The sequence below is a fragment of the Sus scrofa genome, chromosome X (assembly GCF_000003025.6).
Source record: "Sus scrofa isolate TJ Tabasco breed Duroc chromosome X, Sscrofa11.1, whole genome shotgun sequence".
Classification (NCBI taxonomy): Eukaryota; Metazoa; Chordata; class Mammalia; order Artiodactyla; family Suidae; genus Sus; species Sus scrofa.
In genome coordinates, this window is record NC_010461.5 from 39,309,928 (window position 1) to 39,329,737 (window position 19,810).

Genomic DNA, 19,810 nt, shown 5'->3' on the forward strand with positions numbered 1-19,810 from the left:
GAACGTCTGGATGCCTCAGGGTCTCTGAAGGACACTTACAGGGCAGTGCATGCAATAAACGGGAAGTGCCAACCACTCCCAGGATCAATGTGGCGTGTGGGAGGTGGCGACTGGGCGGGGGAATGCCAGTGGGAACAGCAGGGAGAGCTAGTCCAATTTTTGTAATTCTTTTTTTTTTTTAGTCTTTTATCTTTTGAGGGCCACACCCACAGAATATGGAAGTTCCCAGGCTAGGTGTCTAATCGGAGCTACAGGTGCCAGACTACACCACAGCCACAACAACGCAGGATCCAGCCGCGCCTGCGACCTATACCACAGCTCACGGCAATGCTGGATCCTCAACCCACTGAGTGAGGCCAGGGATTGAACCTGCGTCCTCATGGATCCTAGTTGGGTTCGTTAACCACTGAGCCATGAAGGGAACTCCCCAGATAATTTCTTAATGACACTGAAATAAAGAATTGAGAAAAATCCAGAGTTCCCGTCATGGCTCAGTGGAAATGAATCTGACTGGTATCCATAAGGACGCAGGTTCCATCCCTGGCCTCACTCAGTGGGTTAAGGATCTGGCATTTTCGTGAGCTGTGGTGTAGGTCACAGAGTCAGCTCGGATCTGGCCTGGCTGTGGCTGTGGCATAGGCCGGTGGCTACAGCTCTGACTCATCCCCTAGCCTGTGAACCTCCATATGTTGCAAGTGCGGCCCTAAAAAGACAAACAAATACAATAAAAATAAATTAATTAATTAAAAAAAAGAGTTGAGAAAAATCAATCTGAGTCAGCTTGCTCCCTCCAGGTCTGCAATGAAACAGAAATGAAGCACTAACAATTACTTTTGTGGAGTTCCTGCTCTGGGACAATGGTTTAAGAATCTGACTACAGTGGCTTGGGTCGCTATAGAGGTGTGCCATTTCAATCCCCAGCCCAGCACAGTGGGTTAAAGGAACCAGTGGTGCCACAGCTCTGGCTCGGATCTGATCTCCGGGCTCGGAACATCCATAAGCCGCAGGTGCAGCTGTTAAAAATAAAATAAAACCAGTTAGTTTTGCAACTGAGCCTGTATAAGTGGTGACTATGGGATAGGCCAGATCAACATTCAATCTCTAATAGAATGTTTTTCTTCCTGTCTCGCCCCTCCAGCGTTGGAATTCAGGAACTAGACACCTGCTCGTGTTTTTAAAAATATAAATATATATTACATCTGGGCGGATGATAAATGTCTGAGGAATTTCTGAAACTAGTACACAATTGTTACGGTGCTTCCTGGCCTGTCCACAGATTATCTTGGTTAATTTCTACTAAGGTATATATCCAACGTTTATACAAATATGACACATGGATTGTTTGATTGGAAAGCTATTTTCTAAATAAAATTAAGGATCTATTTTATCATGACGTGGGAATAAAAAGGTTGGCGATCAGGCCCTAACCCTGCTACCTAACATAGATACCTCAAGAATTTGTCACCTTAAGGCCCGGGGCTTATCTCTCTGACATGGCTTAGGTGTTCTTATGAGAGGATGGGATAGATGATATCTAATGACCTCTTCAGATGGAATTAAAATCCAACTATTTGAGAATTCCTGTTGTGGCTCAGCGGTAACAAACCTGACTAGCATCCATGAGGCCACAGGTTCAATCCCTGGCCTCACTCATTGCGTCAGGGATCCATCGTTGCCGTGAGCCGAGATCCGGTGTGGTTGTGGCGTAGGCTGGCAGCTGCAGCTCCAATTCAACCCCTAGTCTGGGAACTTCCATATGCCATGGGTATGGCCCTACAAAGACAAAAGAAAAAAAGAATTAGAAACACAAAATTCAATCTACTACCCCATTAGCCCTAGGCTCAATCTCTAATCTGTAAAATTTCCAGCTCCGATTGGTGTGCTCATTCATGTCCTCATCAATTACAGCAGTAAACCCACACATCATCAGTAAACTTTGCCAACGAAGCAGAGTTCCAACCCTTAGAGTGGGAGCCACCCTCTGAGACAGAGCACCCTGCTATTGTCCAGCCACCCCAAGACAACTGAGTTGACATCCATGGTCTAAGTCAGATGGCTGCTTCTTAAGAGCCCACGTTCGACTAAATTCAGGACAGACGAGAGCTGCCTTTGGGCAGAGACATTTTATTCACCCTGAGGCAGCTCCCAATGACACCACAAAAGGTTCTCCCACAAATAGCCCTTCTCAAATGCTCTCATATAAGCCATTCAGTAGAAAACTGTGGAAGTTTCCCACAGTGACTGGCCAGAAGGCCTGGCAGAGTTGTTGACGGCCAGAAATGCAAATCACCAGACTTGCAACAACAGAAATCAGGAGTTGCATCTCTCACTCCAAATCAATTGAGTCCTCTAGAAATCTGATCTTTAGTCTTACTTGCGTGAAGACGTGCATCCAAGCCTGAGTCAGGAAAATCACCAACTTACCCTTCCCAGACCCTGCAGGGTAGGCTCTTCCTTTGTTGCCATTTGACCCCAAGAATTATGGGTTGTAGCGGAAATGAAGGTGCCATCGGAACTCTAGCTGCAGACTGTACAAGAGGGCCTCGTGTCTGTATTATTAATTATCATCTGCCAAGACACATACCCATAACATAAACTTCCTTGGTTTGGGTTTATACATTGAGTGTTTTGTTACCAACTCTAAGACCTACAGGGAAATCCCTCTGTCATTAACAACTCCGTTTATTTAACGAGCCACTAGTGAAAGAAAGGGTAGGAGAGAAGCCCAGCTTGTATCTATGTTCCAAGTCTCAGCTGAAGAAACACAATTCCTTTCGGATGGGGAGCCGTCCCTTCTACGGACAGTCATGCACCAAACCTGTGAGAAACCATCACGGGCTCTTTCCAGGCTGAATCACAGCCATGACTTCATCCAGCTGCCTCTCTGTGGGACCAGACAGCTTCAGTCGGAAAAACGTGCTGGCCAGAGAGGGGGAGAGAGGATCCTACCAACAAGCTCCTGGCCAAGGGCCGACGTGGTCCTCTCCCAGTTGTGACACAGGCCTAGAGTGACTCCTGGAAAAGAGGCTGCCTCCAAAGGATGTGGAAATGAGCACGAGCAGGAAATAAGACTTGGTCAGAGAAGCTAGCATTCTCTTTACGTGACCGCTGTCATTCATATCCTCGCTGCAAGCCATTCCTGTATATTCTGCTGATGAAAAATTGATTTTTTACAATATTGTTGAGATCAAGTTAGTGAACGATAACTTTCCCCTTCAAGAGGAAGTGGAGATTTAAAAAGGGAAATAGGGAATAAAAATTTGTCTTGGAGGTCCCGTCGTGGCACAGTGGAAACGAATCCGACTAAGAACCATGAGGTTGCAGGTTCGATCCCTGGCCTCGCTCAGTGGGTTAAGGATCCAGCGTTGCCATGAGCTGTGGTGTAGGTCGCAGATACTGCTCGGATCCCACGTGGCTGTGGCTATGGTGTAGGCTGGTGGCTACAGCTCCGATTCGACCCCTAGCCTGGGAACCTCCATATGCCGCGGGTGCGGCCCTTAAAGAGAGAGAGAGAGGGAGAGATCAGAAAAAATAAGGGTCCGTCTTTGTGTAACCCCGTCTTGAAGTGACATCCCATCAACTTTGCTTTACTCTATTCATCCGAAGCAAGTCACTAGATCCAGCCCCCACTCAAGGATGCGGATAATAACAGGCAGAGAGCGTTGTGAGGATTTTAGAGACTGCCTGACAGGAGTCGTTTAACGGATTAATAAAATAGGGCATAAGGTGGAAAAGTATGTTTATAGAAACATACTGGAACTTGAAGCAAATGTACATTGTCCCTATTGAACTAGACCACATAGAAGTCTTTAACTATTCCAGCAATGTCACCCTTGCTCCAGGATTTTTCTGATCAATGTTTAAAATTCTTTTTCAGAGCTGCCTTTAGTGTCTAGGGTGCGTTCCCTCCTTCGCAGTCCCCCAGTTTCAACCCAGTCCAAACTTATGGTTAATCTTTTTTTTTTTTCTTTGCAGGCACATTTGAATGATAGAAAGAGTTAATAATTATTCAGATAAATAAGGTTCGTGATCAAGGTCAATAATGCTATTTTTACTCTCAGCTTTTGTAAATACGAAATAAAAAAGGTCAGTCTTCGTTTGTGCTCATAAATTGGCCCAGACGGCAGCATCCAAAAAGGATTGTTTTGATTTAACCTTCATTTGCATCTTTAAAATCTGGTACTCATCGGAAGATTTTCCTTCTTTTTTTTTTTTTTTTTTGTCTTTTTGTCTTTTTAGGGCCACACCCACAGCATATGGAGGTTCCCAGGCTAGGGGTCCAATCCGATCTGTAGCCACCAGCGTATGGCACAGCCACAGCAATGTGGGATCCAAGCCACGTCTGTGAACTACTCCACAGCTCATGGCAATGCCGGATCCTTAACCCACTGAACAGGGCCAGGGATTGAACCCATTTCCTCATGGATACTAGTCGGGTTCATTAACCACTGAGCCATGAGTTGCAATCTGCATCCTTCGTAGCTTACACTTACCGAGTAAGTTTACACATCTTACTCAGTATCCGATACTCCAGGGCAAACAGAAAGCATAAAGCCAGTTTGGGACATGTTGGAACAGAAGGAGACTTCCCGTCGTGGCTGAGTGGAAATGAATCTGACTAGTATCCACGAGGACGCAGGTTCCATCCCTGGCCTCACTCAGTGGGTTAAGGATCTGGCGTTGCCATGAGCTGTGGTGTAGGTTACAGACGCGGCTCAGATCTGGCGTTGCTGTGGATGCAGTGTAGGCTGGTGGCTACAGCTCTGATTCAGCCACTAGCCTGGGAACCTCCATATGCCATGGGTGCGGCCCTAAAAAGCAAAAACAAACAGACAAAACTGTCATTTCCATTAAGCTCCATTTTCCTAGGTCCGGGGCTGGAGGTGAGAAGCTGGGCACTAGTTCTCTAGTGCTAACTGCTTAGTCTGTGCAAAATGACCCTGAGCTGCCTTCTCCTGTTCCCTCCGGCCACTCCCCTCCCTCCCCAAGACACTTCTTGCCCTTTCTCTAAACCTAAAGAGCAGACCTGCTATCCTGAAAGCTCCAATAATGACTTTCCTGGATAAAGAACTGCATTATTACTGCATGTTAAACAAACCCTCAAAGACTTGGAAGCAGCGCTGCCCATACTCACAGCCACAGATTCTTCATGTCATATATTTACCTTCGTAAAACTAAGGTAACAGGATGATTCTAGCAAACTGTGATTTCTTGATTCCTTTCCACATCGTTTCACTTTGGTGCTGATTCCTTCTGTTCTTTAGGGACCAGAGTCTCTCACTTTTTGTGGTGGACTTAGATTAGTGGCTCCCTGTACCTATGACTTCCTGCAAACTCCTCCCACAACGCCTTTGAGTTTGGTCATGCGCCATGCAACCTCCTTTGGCCAAGGAGATATGAGCAAGCATGAAGCAAAGACCTATCTTCTTAGAACACCCCTTGGAAGATCCTTGCCAGGCTGTGAAGAAGCCCAGGTTAGGTGACTGAAAGGACGTTGGGAGGCCACACACCAAAAAATCCTGGAGAATGAGAGGCCCGCTTAGACGTTGCCTTGCCAACCAAGCTCCCAGCTGAACGCAGCCATGGGAGTGACCTCAACCACAGGACACGAAGCATAAGATGGCCCCAGCTGAACCCTGTCAACCCAGAGAACTGTGAGAAATAATAAATCATTGTTGTGGCGTTCCCTGGTGACTCAGCGGGTCAAGGATCCCGCATTGTCACTGCCGTGTGGGGGTTTGATCCCTGGCCCTGGGAACTTCCCCATGCCCCCAGCACCGCCAAAAAGGAAAAATCAGTAAAGAAATCATTGTTATATTACACCAAATTTTGGTGTGATTTGTTAGGCAGTAGGAGATATCTGGGCCACTCCTCCTTTCCTGCCCCCACCTTAAAACATGAACATGTAATACAATAGTCTTTACATAGAGGAGTCAGTCACCTGATTGGGGGTGGTCTGAAGGTGTTGCAGAAGTAATTGAAGTCTGCATTTCCAGTTGTGGATTGGACAGTGAGGTCATTTGGGGTAGGGTCTCTACACGGGTACAATGGAAAGAGGACTTATTTTTTTATCATTTTTTATTTTTTATTTTTATTTTTTTGAGTCTTCTTAGGGGCACATCTGCTGCATCTGGAAGTTCCCCCGGCTGGGGGTCGAATCAGAGCTGGAGTTGCCAGCCTACTGGCACAGCCACACCAGATCCGAGCCCCATCTGTGACCTACACCGCAGCTCATGGCACTGCCAGATCCTCAACCCACTGAGCGAGGCCAGGGATCGAACTCCCGCATCTGCGCAGACACTTTGTCCACATCCTCGAGGACACTGTGTCGGGTCCTTAACCCACAGAGCCACAGTGGGAACTCCAAAGGAGGACTTATTTAGCTGCAACTTTTAGAATTCCACTCCGGGAAGCAGCCAGGAAGAGAGGACCCCTTGACCCTCGTGGCTCAATTCATCCCTTCCTTACTTATTTTTCTGCTGACCAGCACTCAACTTTTATTTTCCTTAATACTCAACCTGCTCATCTATGTCCTATTTTCTATGGCATCCTAAGATATTCTTCTGGAGATTTCCTCTTTGCTCTTCCCTATCCATGTCCCTCCCTTCTCTGTCCTCCTCTGTGCCCTGCGGCTGCCCTCCCTGGAGCCGCATCCGTAGGGCTCATTAGACCTCTGCCTTCTGATTGGGGTGGGCCATCGTGAGGCCCTGACTGGAGGTCAGACGGTGGGAAGAGAGAAGCCAGGAAGGGTCTCCCACCCGGACCCCACCTCCCTGCCAAGTTTCCTTTATCGACATGGCAGCGTCGGTCAGGTAGCCCTTCTTCCACAGCCACAGCTCTCTCTGGGTTCTGGGAACAGTGCCCGCCACCTGTCCCTTTAATTCTAGGGTGGTCATGGCTTCCCACTTCTGTTAATCCCTGGGTGCATCACCCACCTTGGGGACCCCCTTAACCCTGCCCACGATTTTATTAATAGTGCTTTTCTCTTCAGTCCCTCCTGGAGTGTGTGCCATCTCTTTTCTGTAGAACCCTGGTTGTTAAAGATGACAACTAAAAAACATACGGCAGGAGTTCCCGTTATGGCTCAGTGGTAAAGAACCCAGCTAGTATCCATGAGGACGAGGGTTCAATCCCTGGCCTCGCTCAGTCAGTTAAGGATCTGGTGTTGCTGGGAGCTGTGGTGTAGGTTGCAGACGTGGCTCAGATCCTGCGTGGCTGTGGCTGTGGTGTAGGTCAGCAGCTGTAGCTCCCATTCAACCGCTAGCCTGGGAACCTCCATATTCCGCAAGTGCAGCCCTAAAAAGACCAAAAAAAAAAAAAAAAAAACCCTCTCTAGAAACATGGCCACATCTTCTCCACACGCATCATGAAAAAAACACAGGGTATGGTGACTATTCCACCACCCTTATCCTGCAACCCCTTCTATAAAGATTTGAACGATGCATTTTTTTCTTTATTTCCACACTTACAAATTAGAACTCCCAAACTGGACACAGGAAATGAAACTTTCCGAGCATAGAAATTTTGCTACAGAACAGGTCCTGTATAATCACTAGCTCCCTGCATCCTCACAGCAACTTTAGGCTAACCTATCACTGCCTCAATTTCGCAAATAAAGAAGCAAGCAAAAAAGAGGATCAGTGAAATGCTCAAAGCCTCATGGGACTGGGGTCTGAGCCCATTTGTGTTTGATCAACTACTCCACACTGTCTTATAAACTGGAAATGGGAACGAAGGTTGGTGGGGGTAGGGCATGGGGGTCACATAATTGGCATGGTTGGAAAGTTGATTTATGGAAACCTGTTTTTTTTTTTTTTTTTGGCCGCATCCACAGCATGTGGATGTTCCTGGTCAGGGGATCGAATCTGAGCCACAGCTGCCACCTACACCACAGCTGCAGCAACACCAGCTCCTTAAGCTGCTTGCCACAGTGGGAACTCCCAATTTATAGACCCTTTTAATATTTTTTGCAAAAATCTGGCTATTTTCTTAATTTTTCTTTTTTTTCTTTTTTAAAAAGTTATTGAAGTATAGTTGATTTACAATGCTGTGTTCATTTCTGCTATACAGCAAAATGATTCGGTTATACATATACGCATATCCATTCCCATATAGATTATCACAGAGTATTGATCAGAGTTCCCTGTGCTACACAGCAGGTCCCCATTGACCAGCCTTTCCATGTACAACGGTGTGCATATGCCTGTCCCAAACCCCCAGTCCCTCCCTCCCCACATCTTAATTTTGTTCATTATTGTTAGCGTCAACTCTGTGTAGTGTTTTGTTTTAATTTATTGTATTAACAGTTAGCTGATTTACAATGTTGTGTTCATTTCTGCTGTCCAGCAAAGTGATTCATTGGTACATAGATATATTATTTATCATCCTCTTTGCCATTATGTGTCTTAAAATTTTTATATCGGTTTTAATAGTTGCTTTTGACTACAGACCAAAAATTGCTTCGGAAGCAAAAACAGTAGATTTGGAGGAGGGCATCTTGTCCCGCCAAGCGTTTGGGTGATCCGGCTGCTCCTCTCTGTTTCGCCTTCTCCTTTCTTTTTTTTTTTTTATTTTCTTTTCCCACTGTACAGCAAGGGGGTCAGGTTATCCTTACATGTATACATTACAATTACATTGTTCCCCCCACCCTTTGTTCTGTTGCAACATGAGTATCTAGACATAGTTCTCAATGCTACTCAGCAGGATCTCCTTATAAATCTATTCTAAGTTGTGTCTGATAAGCCCAAGCTCCCGATCCCTCCCACTCCCTCCCCCTCCAGAAGGGACAGCGTGGCTCCCTTTCCTTCAGTTTTGAGACATGTTTTTTAATTTATTAATTATTAATTTTTTTTTGTCTTTTTAGGCCGCACCCATGGCATATGGAGGTTCCTAGGCTAGGGGTTGAATCAGAGCTACAGCTGCTGGCCTGTGCCACAGCCACAGCCACGCAGGATCTGAGCTGTGTCTGCAACCTACACCACAGCTCACGGCAATGCCGGATCCTGAACCCACTGAGTGAGGCCAGGGATCGAACCTGCGTCCTCATGGATACTAGTGGGATTCACTTCCACTGAGCCACGATGGGAACTCCAGTTCTGAGACATGTTTTTGGTGTCTGTTCATTAACATCTAAATCTGCAGGAATAAAATGATTTAGATATTCATGCAATCCTCCAGAACATTTGGTATGAATCCCAGGACAAAAAGCTCCTCTTCCTGCTGAAAAAGCATATGGATAAATTTGAAGAGGCTAATTTGCATTGAATATGAAAAATAAGCTCCCAACATGCAGCAAGTTAGATCAAATTTGCGCCTCTGCCTCTCAGATGGAGCCGATCCCGTTCCTACCTGCTCCAGCTCACTGAGGCAATGTGAGTTGATCTATCTTTGCTGCCTTTCCCAGGACAGAGAGAGACACCTTCTGCAGGACACAAAGGAATTTGCCCAGTCTGCTCTGGGCATATAAATCTGTGCCAGATCAATAAAGAGAGAGGGAAGAAAGGGAAGTCAAATGACTGAAAATGACAAAGTGTCCTGTGCTTGACCCAGCCGACCTCTGGTCTATTCCCTATTTCCTATAAGATCCCAGCCCAAGTGACCTTTGCCGTGGAAACTGGGTCAGTGTGGCAAAGTGGATTCTGAACGTCTTATGCATCTCTGATAATACTCTGAGCAGGTTGCTGATATCTGTGTGGCAGGAATCCAATCCTGAACGGGAAATGTTGGTTTCTTCTGGATCATTCCAAGCAGATATAAGCGAAGACTTGGTTATTCATGTAAATCAGATTACAGGTGTGAAAACGAAGCTGTGGGAGTCTAGATGTGTGTTAAGGAGCATTAATGTCTGAGGAAAACAGTGTCTTTAAAGAAAAATGTTTGACTTTCAAAGCTGCGAGTGTGGGAAAACACACAGGATGCTAGCACGTGTGAATGTAGCAAGTCAAAAGGAGACCAGGGTGATGAAACCATTGCTGCATCAGCAGCATCCGCTTGCTCATCTCCACCCTTTTCAGCCCAAGAGCAGCTGCCTGTGGGTGAGGCAGAAGATCGAGAAAAATATGTTTGGTTCTAGGTAAAGAGCAGCATTAAAAGTTGTATCACTGGAGTTCCCGTTGTGAGTCAATGGTAATGAAGCCAACTAGCATCCATGAGGATGCGTATCGGGTCCCAGGCTTCGTTCAGTGGATTAAGGACCCGGCATTGCCATGAGCTGTGGTGTAGTCACTGACGTGGCTTGGATCCTGAGTTGCTGTGGCTGTGGTGTAGCTCCGATTGGACCCCTACTTCCATATGCCCCGGGTGCAGCCCTAAAAAGACAAAAAAAAAAAAAAAAAAGCTGTATCACAGACATATTTGCAGTAGGATGGCCTCTGGAACCAGGGTCCAGGGGTGTGCTGGTAAAGTTTGAACACCCAGATATCCAGGAAATAAAAATCCCTGATCTGTAGTGGTTGCCAATTTCCAGGGCATCAGTACTTCTATCAAGACTCCATTTCAAACTGTCAACCTGACCTCGGTCAGTGTGGAGTTGGGAAGAAATGTGGAGCCGGCCCTGAGACACCAGAGGACGGCCCTTCCCTTCCCCAACCCCAAGGGCTCCACTTGCAGGGAGCACGCCAGTGAGTGACATGAAATTGACCACTTTCCGCTTCCAAAGAGAAACGGTGGAACGATCCTCTGCGTTTTGGCTCACGCCTGGCTCCTCTACCTCAAACGTGTTTCTCTGTCCATCTGCAGCCCTACTACTCATCCTTCATGTTGGTGTAGAAATCTTACTTGCCCCAAACCAGGTGAGGTTTCCTTCTTACCATTCTTGGCTTCCTACCCAGACAGCATTCTGTTTTAAGAATCCGTTTCCAGGAGCTCCCGTCATGTCTCAGGGGAAACGAATCTGACTAGTCCTCCGTGAGGACGCAGGTTCGATCTGTGGGTTAAGGATCCAGCATTGCCGTGAGCTGTGGTGTAGGTCACAGACGCCAATCGGATCCCTGGCGTAGGTCGAAGAGGCCCATCAGACCCTGCATTGCTGTGGCTGTGGCGGAGGCTCTGATTCAACCCCTAGCCTGGGAACCTCCATATGCTGCGGGTGTGGCCCTAAGAAAAAAAAGAAAGAATGGCCATGTGGAGTTTCCTGGTGGCTCAGTGGGTTAAATATCCGGCTTTGTCACTGCTGTGGCATGGGTTCGAACCTTGGCCCGGGAACTTGCGCATACCAAGGGAGTGGCGAAAAAGAAAAAAAAAAATCCCTGCCCCCATATATACTGTACTGCTGGCGATTGGTTCCTTACGTTTCCTTGGTCTGCCCGCCTGGTGACTGCGGGTTAGGAGCAGCAGTGACAGGCACCAGGGCCAGTGGTGCTTAGCCACTGCCTCCTTTCCTGTCTTTTAGATTATGTGCATCTTACTCACTCTGCTTTGGGAAAGCCTGCACCTCTTCGCCTCGTCTCTGTTACTTCTCCTGCTCTCTGTTTCTCCTCCGAGCCCTCTTCTATTTTTCTCCTTCCCACCTTTGTGAGCTCCCAATAGCCCCTTCATACCAGTTGGCCAGCCACATCAGAGATACAGAAAGTGAAAGAATGCAAAATGGAAAACTATCATCATTAACCTCTAGAGACCTTAAAATACACCTGGAAGATGTCCCCAATCACACTCCATCTTTTCAAATGCTTCCAAGCATGCTTTTACCCCAAACACTAGCATTCTAAAGTTATTAAAAAACAAAAACAAAAACATGTACCTTAGAGTCCCTGTCGTGGCTCAGTGGTTAACGAACCCAATTAGTATCCATGAGGAAGTGGGTTCGATCCCTGGCCTCACTCAGTGGGTTAGGGATCCGGCGTTGCCACGAGCTGTGCTGTGGCTGCTGCGGCTGTGGCGTAGGCTGGTGGTACAGTTCCAATTAGACCCCTAGCCTGGGAACCTCCATGTATTTCAGGTGCGGCCCTAAAAAGACCAAAAAATATATATCTTTTTCAATTCCAATTTTATCGAGATATAATTGACAAATAGCATTGCATAAGTTGAAGATGTACAGCATAATGGTTTGTCTTACATATATCATAAAATCGTTACCACAATAAATTTAGTGAACATGCATCATCTCATAAAGATACAAAAGTAAAGAAATAGAAAATAAGAATTTTCCTCGTGAACAGAACTATTGGGATTTATTCTCCTAACAATTTGCATATAGAACATACAGCAATGTTAATTATATTTATCCTACTGTGCATTTTATCCCTAGTACTTATTTTATAACTGGAAATTTGTACCTTTTAATTGCTTTCATCCCTGAACAAAACACCTTTAAAATTTTGTTTCCGACAAACTCACAGATTTCAAAACCAATCTATGGTTACCAGAGGTGAAACCATTGGTGGCAGGGAAGAATTGAGAAGGTGGAAATAACACATACACACGACTGTATAAAATAGACGATTGATGAGAACCCACTGTATATAGCACAGGAAAATCTACTCAATAGTTTGCAATCATCTATATGGGTAAAAAGAATGAATATATTTCTATGTATGACTAATTCACTTGGCTGTACACTAACACAACCCTGTGAAGTCAACTATATGCCAATAAAATTAATTTTTAAAAAGGAAGAATATTGTCCTTAATAACTCATTTTGTAAAAGCTTTGTTTCCCATTAAAAGGGCATTATTTTGGGAGTTCCCATCATGGCTCAGCAGAAACGAGTCCTACTGGTTTCCATGAGGATGTGAGTTCGATCCCTGATCTCTCTCAACGGGTTAAGGATCCGGCGTTGTCGTGAGCTGTGGTGTAGGTCGCAGATGAGGCTTGGATCCTGCGTTGCTGTGGCTGTGGTGTAGGCCGGCGGCTACAGCTCCGATTGGACCTCTAGCCTGGGAACCTCCATATGCCGCGGGCGCCACCCTAAAAAGCAAACACACAAACAAACAAACAAAACACAAAAAAACCATTATTTTGCTTATACCATTCCAACCAAAATTTTTCTGCTAAACATATTCAAAATGATTCCAGTGAAAATGTACATTATCACAAGTGTTGTTTTTCAGAGGGTGGGGGGTGCGGACTAACCTGGGAATCAGAGCACCCCAATAATAGCATTGCTTCTACAGAAAATACTGCAGAGCACAAACTGTAACGGTAGAACTCCTCGTCTGTGCTGTTGATCACCAAGAGTTGAAATTATGGGCTGTTTTTGTCACTCTGTCTCTTTAGCCTCAGGGAAGCCCCCGCCAGGAGAAGCTACCCGCAAAGCACTGCGTACATACCAACGAATACCGAAGGCCAGATGCTTTTCTGCAAGGAAACAATCCTTTGCTTTGGTAAGGTAGTCTGTTCCAAGTGTGTTGAGGGTGAATACAGCAGGGCCCAGCAGGGCGTGTGTTTTGCTGACTATCAGTATGTTGATCCTAGACACAAAGCTTATCTGCTTTGCTCAAAAAAACATATTTCTGCGCTTTTGTAGCACTGAGTTGCAAGCAACATGGGGGATTCCACGCACCGGCTCACTGTGAATGCTATTTGACTGCAAAGCTGCGGTGTTAGGGGACCTGCCCTTGGCAAGTCCAAACTGAGTTCAACTATTTCTTATCCAGTGACCTTTAACCTTGTTTGTAAAAACTCCCCTTAGCGCAGGAATAACCTCTTTATGACTCTGAATATATAGTTACTATATAAATGATCCAGTCATGATAGGAAACTAAGACATATTTGTAGGCTAGCAAGGAAGACTATAAGACATGGACTACTGGGGTGTCATCCCTATTGGCAGTTACCTGGAGAAGTATTTCTTGAAACTAGAAGCCAGACCCAAAAATTAGGTTTTAGGTAGGTAGAGGAGACTTAGTACTGATAATCAAGATATCTTAAAAGCCCTGGCTGATGGGCAGGGCCACTGAATACAGTTGGGCAGGTTGTTCACTGCACAAAAGTGCCTGGTTGGGGGAGGACGTAGAGGCTGAAATTCAAGCCACCCTCTACTTACTCCCCAAGAGCTGATCCTGCAGAGCTACATCTGCCCAGAGGGGGCACTTTGTCAAATTCACACGATGATGCCTTATAGGCTAACCGAGGCCCTGGGTAACAGGGCTTCATGCCAGTCATATGGCAGCAGAAACAGAAGAAAAAAGAGTCAGTCATGAGCTTGACAATTTGGGCTTCGGTATACAAGTCCTAAGGCAGCACATGAAAAGGCATATGGATGAAAAGCCCTGGAAACACGCTGACCAAACCAAGGTCAATAAAACTGTTTGTGAACCTCGTACCACTCTCTGTGTTTATTTCCTTTTGTTTTTCCTTTGAATTCTATGAAACTTTTAAGTTCCAATCCGTCTTGACCGTGTTTAAAGGGACCATGGCAAAGGGTCTGTTTGCTGTTAGAGCATCACCTGCCTCCGGGGGCCCAGAGATGTGGTAATGGAAGAGATGAGGCCTGCCCACCTCACCTCCACCCACCCCCTGGGGGTGGGTGGGTGCTTCTAGATAGAGTTCAGCCTGGTTGGGAACCCTTTGGCTTGATTTTTTTTTTTTTGTCTTTTTTCTTTTTAGGGCCACACCCATGGCATATGGAGGTTCCCAGGCTAGAGGTCAAATCAGAGCTGTAGCTGCCAGCCTATGGCACAGCCACAGCAACCTGGGATCCAAGCTGCATCTGCAACCTACATCACAGCTCAAGGCAACGCCTGATCCTTAACCCACTGAGTGAGGCTGGGGATCGAACCCGCAACCTCATGGTTCCCAGTCGGATTCGTTTCCGCTGTGCCACGACGGGAACGCCTGGCTTGATTTTCTTTTTCAGTTAATGCAAGTCAGTAGAACTTCTTTCTGTCTTTTATGGGGGGGGGGGAAGATACAGAGAGCCCTCCAGCCATTCCCCTTGCTGATTCTCTGTGGGGGTTACAAATTGTCCGGAAAGAGAGGGATAAAATATCACTGCTCTTGGTGAGAATCTTCAAGGAATTCCATACCGCGGTACCGCTCATCTCGGCCTCTCCAAAGGAAACTCGGGCGCTCACTCTAGCAGCCATCTGAGTAGGAAAAGCCATCTGTTTGGGTGTCTTCTCCTCATCAAGTTGTGAAAAAAAAATTGCCCTTTCTAGCACTGCTAAGGCTTCCAGCGGGGCCTGAAATAGTCACACAGTTGGCAGGCAAGCAAGTGAACAGAATCAACTGTTGATTCTTCCAGTCCTGAGAGTGAGGACTTGCCTTTTTTTTTTTTTTTCTTCCCATGAGGACGGGATAACTCTGGGTTGTCTTAGGCTGGCACGTAAGAATGTTCAGGAAATTTAGAGATGAAGCTAGATGGCCTGTCTAGTCAAAAACACCTTCTGTGGCCCATGTACAAATTCCCTGGACTCCGTAAGAACTACCTTTAACTCTCAGGAGGTTGTTCTCTCAGGACGTTGCTCTGAGGCCAGAGAAAGAACAAGGCCTTTGACTGCACTGGACACACGCTTCGCGTGCACGCCAGGCTGGGGACCTCTGAAAGGTCACCAGTGTTACCATCTTCCGTTCAGTTTTTCTTTCTTTTCCTTCTTAAAATTTTTGAAATGAAAAGGGAGTTCCCGTCGTGCCTCAGTGGAAACGCATCTGACTAGCATCCATGAGGATGCAGGTTCGATCCCCGGCCTCACTCAGTGGGTTGAGGATCCAGCATTGCTGTGGCTGTGATGTAGGCAGGCAGCTTCAGCTCCGATTCGACCCTTAGCCTGAGAACCTCCATATGCCACGGGCGGGGCCCTAAAAAGACCCTCCCTTCCCAAAAAAGATATCACCCTGTTTGAGAGGGTGTACCTGACCCCCTGAGGGATTCTGTAACATTCCTTTGACTTGCCCGCAACATCCCTCTATTCAAGTGTTTCGAATTTTCTAGATTATGTAGCAGACGGCGGCGGGGTGGGGGTGGGGGAGGTTACTGTGCCCCCAACAGCATTACATTTTGCTTATTTTCTGTGACATGATGGTTATTGTGTCATAGGGATGCCGAGGCGAAAACACACTCCTTTCTCAGAGAAACCCCGCAGAAACAGCCGTTCATCTTCCGAACGAATATGTCGTTCTTTCCATTGTATGTCTCTGGAAACTGTTCAACCCAGTTGGGGTCGTGTGGGTTCTGTCAAAGGTAGAACCCCCTTGGACCTTGTCCTTTCAGCGGTCATGCAGCCGTCAGAGGCTGAGCCCACCCGCTGGACCTGGGCGGATTTTTTCCTGTCGCACAGTCCCTGTGCATGCAAACAACCCGGGAATGTTTGCAGGGCTTCATTTCAATCAGGGTATTGCGGCCACACGAGTCTATGTCTGGAACAGAAATCATCCAGAAGAGCTGGACGCCAACGGGAGAACTTCCTTTTAGGAGATTTTGGGGACCGTTTCTCCCCCCCACGAGAGGAGCCTAGGCAGAGCCTGTCTTAATGAATGCGCTGGAGGCAATGGCCTGGGGGCGCCTCATGCTACAGTGACGCAGGGGCTGTGAGAGGGCAGCCGAAGGACGAGGCTCTATCAGCTGGGGCTAAAAATAGCTGGAGACACAGGCAATTGTACCCTCGCCCCCGGACTCACCCTCAAGGCCAGGTGGGCGGATACGGCCCCTGCTCCCTGGCACATCCCTTCCAGCGACAGCCATTCCTGTGGTTTTCATCTGCTTGGAAGTTGTCTGAGGTTTCTTTTAACCTCGTTTTAAGCTAACAAAAATGCCCGTGTTTAGAAGATCGAGAAACGAAGGGAGGGAAGGAGGGGATACTTCGTCCTGGTGTTTAAACAGGTGCTCACCCTTATGTCTTTTCTTTAAGGTCGTGTTCTATTGCGTGTTGCAAATCCCAACCCCGAAGACTATCCAAAGGCCTTCAAGTCTTAGGCGCTGTGAAAATTTTGCCCTGCCCATTACCTCACTGACCATGGAGTAGTAAATCTAGGATAGCAAATTGGTTCAATTAGAATGCCTCCATCCACGAAAGCCTTTAGCAAAATGCACGGCGCTATGAATGATGGCGTCTTGTCAGAAGTCCAGAATTTGCCACAATCCCGCAATGCATTATTAATTGCCTCCCAGCTTGGGGTAAACCAGGCTTTCCATATGTATTACTTATTTTTTAATCGAAGCCCAAAGAACAAAGCAAAAGGCAGTGCCGTGCAACCTATGGGACAAGACATCCAAGGTGATAAAAGCCTGAGCAAGTGCTGACACGTCCCTAAGTGGATTGAAGCCTCTCCCTTTTCCTTTTTTTTTTTTTTCTTTTTTGCTTTTTTAGGGCCGCACCTGCAGCATATAGACGTTCCCAGGTTAGGGGTGGAATCGGAGCTGCAGCTGCCGGCCGACGCCACAGCCACAGCAATCCTGGATCCGAGCCGCATCTGCAACCTATGCTGCAGCTTGCGGCAACGCCGGCTCCTTAACCCACTCAGCGAGGCCAGGGATTGAACCCACATTCTCACAGAGACTATACCGGGTTCTTAACCCCTGCACAACAGTGGGAGCTCCCTTTTCCTTCTGGTTTTAAAGCGGTTCCCCCAACTTTTTGGAAAAATCAAGTAATTATGTTTGATTTCTGCTCACCCAGCTCAAAAAGAAAAGCAGCCATATACCCCTCCTCCAATCACTGTCATAATTTGTCCCTCCTCCCAACGCAATTTTTTTTTTTTAATCTCTTTGGCTTCACAAAACCTTGGAACTCTAAGTAGGACAAGAATTCATCCTGACTCAGCTTGGCAGGAGGCTGAGGGTACTATCCAGGTGCCCACAGGATCTCTATGCCAGAGCATCTTGAGCCGAGACCCAAAGGTCATTTTCTCTTCTTGGTGACTCTGAACTCCTTACTGGCCCAGGCCAGCCGATGAACTAGGCTGACTTCTCCTGAGCTGGCCAAAATCACTTTCCAAGAAGCAAATCACATGAAAGATAGTTTCAACAAGGCAGGGGGCCTTCTCCCTCCCTCCCTTTCATTAGGACACTAAGAAGCTATTAGTGACCTGAGCTGTCCCCAAATGGGAATCAAACTAACTCGCATGTCAGAGAAAAAGAGCCTGCCTGGGGTCAGCGGGCTTCTTATATTTTTGGTTCCTAAGTGCTCTGGCTTTCTTTGTGTTCGGTGCCAGTTAGTCCATCGTGGTGTGTATCTCATGTAGAGAACACGCTCGTAAATCGAAGTGGAAATCAGAAGGTGGCACGAGCATTTGATCACGGGAAAAAGCTCTTTGATTTACGAGGTATTACGACCCAGGGAGCCGGATCAGACTTTCTCCTCCGCCGCCTGGCTTCGCTGTGCTGGCAATCAAGTCGGCCCCCCTCGGCCTCCCCAGCGCAGGAGGCAGGGCCAGCCTTCTAGCAGCGCCCTGGGTCGGGGAGGGAAGGGCGAAGAGCGGAGGAAGACTCGCTCTTTAACGACTGCTTGTTTGAATATTAAACGAGTCCCACGAAACCAGCTGGATTCAGCACTCCGCAGCCGGGGCCACGTTTGGCCGCCCCGCTTTGGAAGGACTCTGAGAAAGGCCACGCTTGAGGCAGAGGTCCCGGGAAGTTTCGTGAATCAAAGGCAAGTTGCCATTTCCAGAAAGGACACCGGGACAGAGGCCTCGCGATCCAGCTGCTTTAAAGAGAATGGGTTCTCGGAGGGCACACGGGGTACAGGAGGACTCTTCGGAGATCACTCCCACGTGCATATTTCGGGCATGGAAGGGCGTGCCGATGGAGGCCAGCGCTGTCCTTGGCCGGGTGCTCGGCAGCAGGCATCGACTTGGCTTCCATTCCTGAGGCTGGGGTAGGTTTAACCCAAAGTGGGGGCAAGGGTGCCTCCTCCCACACGGCTGCCAAGTACAATGACCAGAGCGCCCACCGAGGATCGCTGCTTTCAAAGGAAGTAGGGGGAGTTCCCGTTGTGGCTCAGTGGGTTAGGAACCCGACTAGTATCCATGAGGATGCGGGTTCGATCCCTGGCCTCGGTCAGTGGGTTAAGGACCCGGCGATGCTGTGAGCTGTGGTGTAGGTCGCAGAGGTGGCTCGGAGCCCTGAAAAAAAAAAAATCAAGGGAAGTAGGGTGAAGTGATCTGTGCTTGTTATCTCTGCAGAGGGCCCAACCCCAGGGCACACTGGGAACGCCTGGCCACAAGGAAGGCACAAGCCGAGAAGGGCTAGTGTGGGAATGGAGGGGAAAATCCTCTGGGTCCAGCAAATGTGCCTCCCGCTCTCTCTTTTGTCTCTTTTTAGGGCTGCACCTGCGGCATATGGACGTTCCCAGGCTAGGGGTCGAATCAGAGTTGCAGCTGTGACCTATGCCACAGCCCGAGGCAACACAGGAGCCTTAACCCACTGAGTGAGGCCAGGGATTGAACACCCATCCTTATAGACACTGTGTCGGGTTCTTAACCTGCTGAGCCACAGTGGGAACTCCTTTTTTTTTTTTTTTTTTTGGCCTCACCCCGGGACAGGTAGAATTTCCAGGTTCAGGGATTGAGCCTGCGTCATAGCTCTGACCCGAGCCACAGCAGTGGCAATGCTGGATCCTTAATCTGCTGAGCCACCAGGGAGCTCCAAATGTGCCTCTCTTGACAGGGAGGGTATGTTAGAGCAAATCTCTAAATTGAAATGGGCAGGAAATTCCTGTTGTGGTTCAGTGGGTTATGAACCAGACTAGTATCCATGAGTTCGATCCCTGGCCTCGCTCAGTGGGTCGGGGATCCGGTGTTGCCATGAGCTGTGGTGTAGGTCACAGACGCAGCTTGGATTGGGCGTTGCTGTGACTGTGGCGTAGGCTGGCAGCTGCAGCTCTGATTGGACCGCTAACCTGGGAACTTCCATAGGTGGCAGGTGCAGCCCTAAAA

At 47.6% G+C, this 19,810-nt stretch overlaps 1 pseudogene; it reads left to right on the top strand.

Annotated features, from left to right (window-relative positions):
- LOC100621560 overlaps positions 1-19,124 on the top strand; it is a 70,666-nt pseudogene extending 51,542 nt beyond the window's left edge.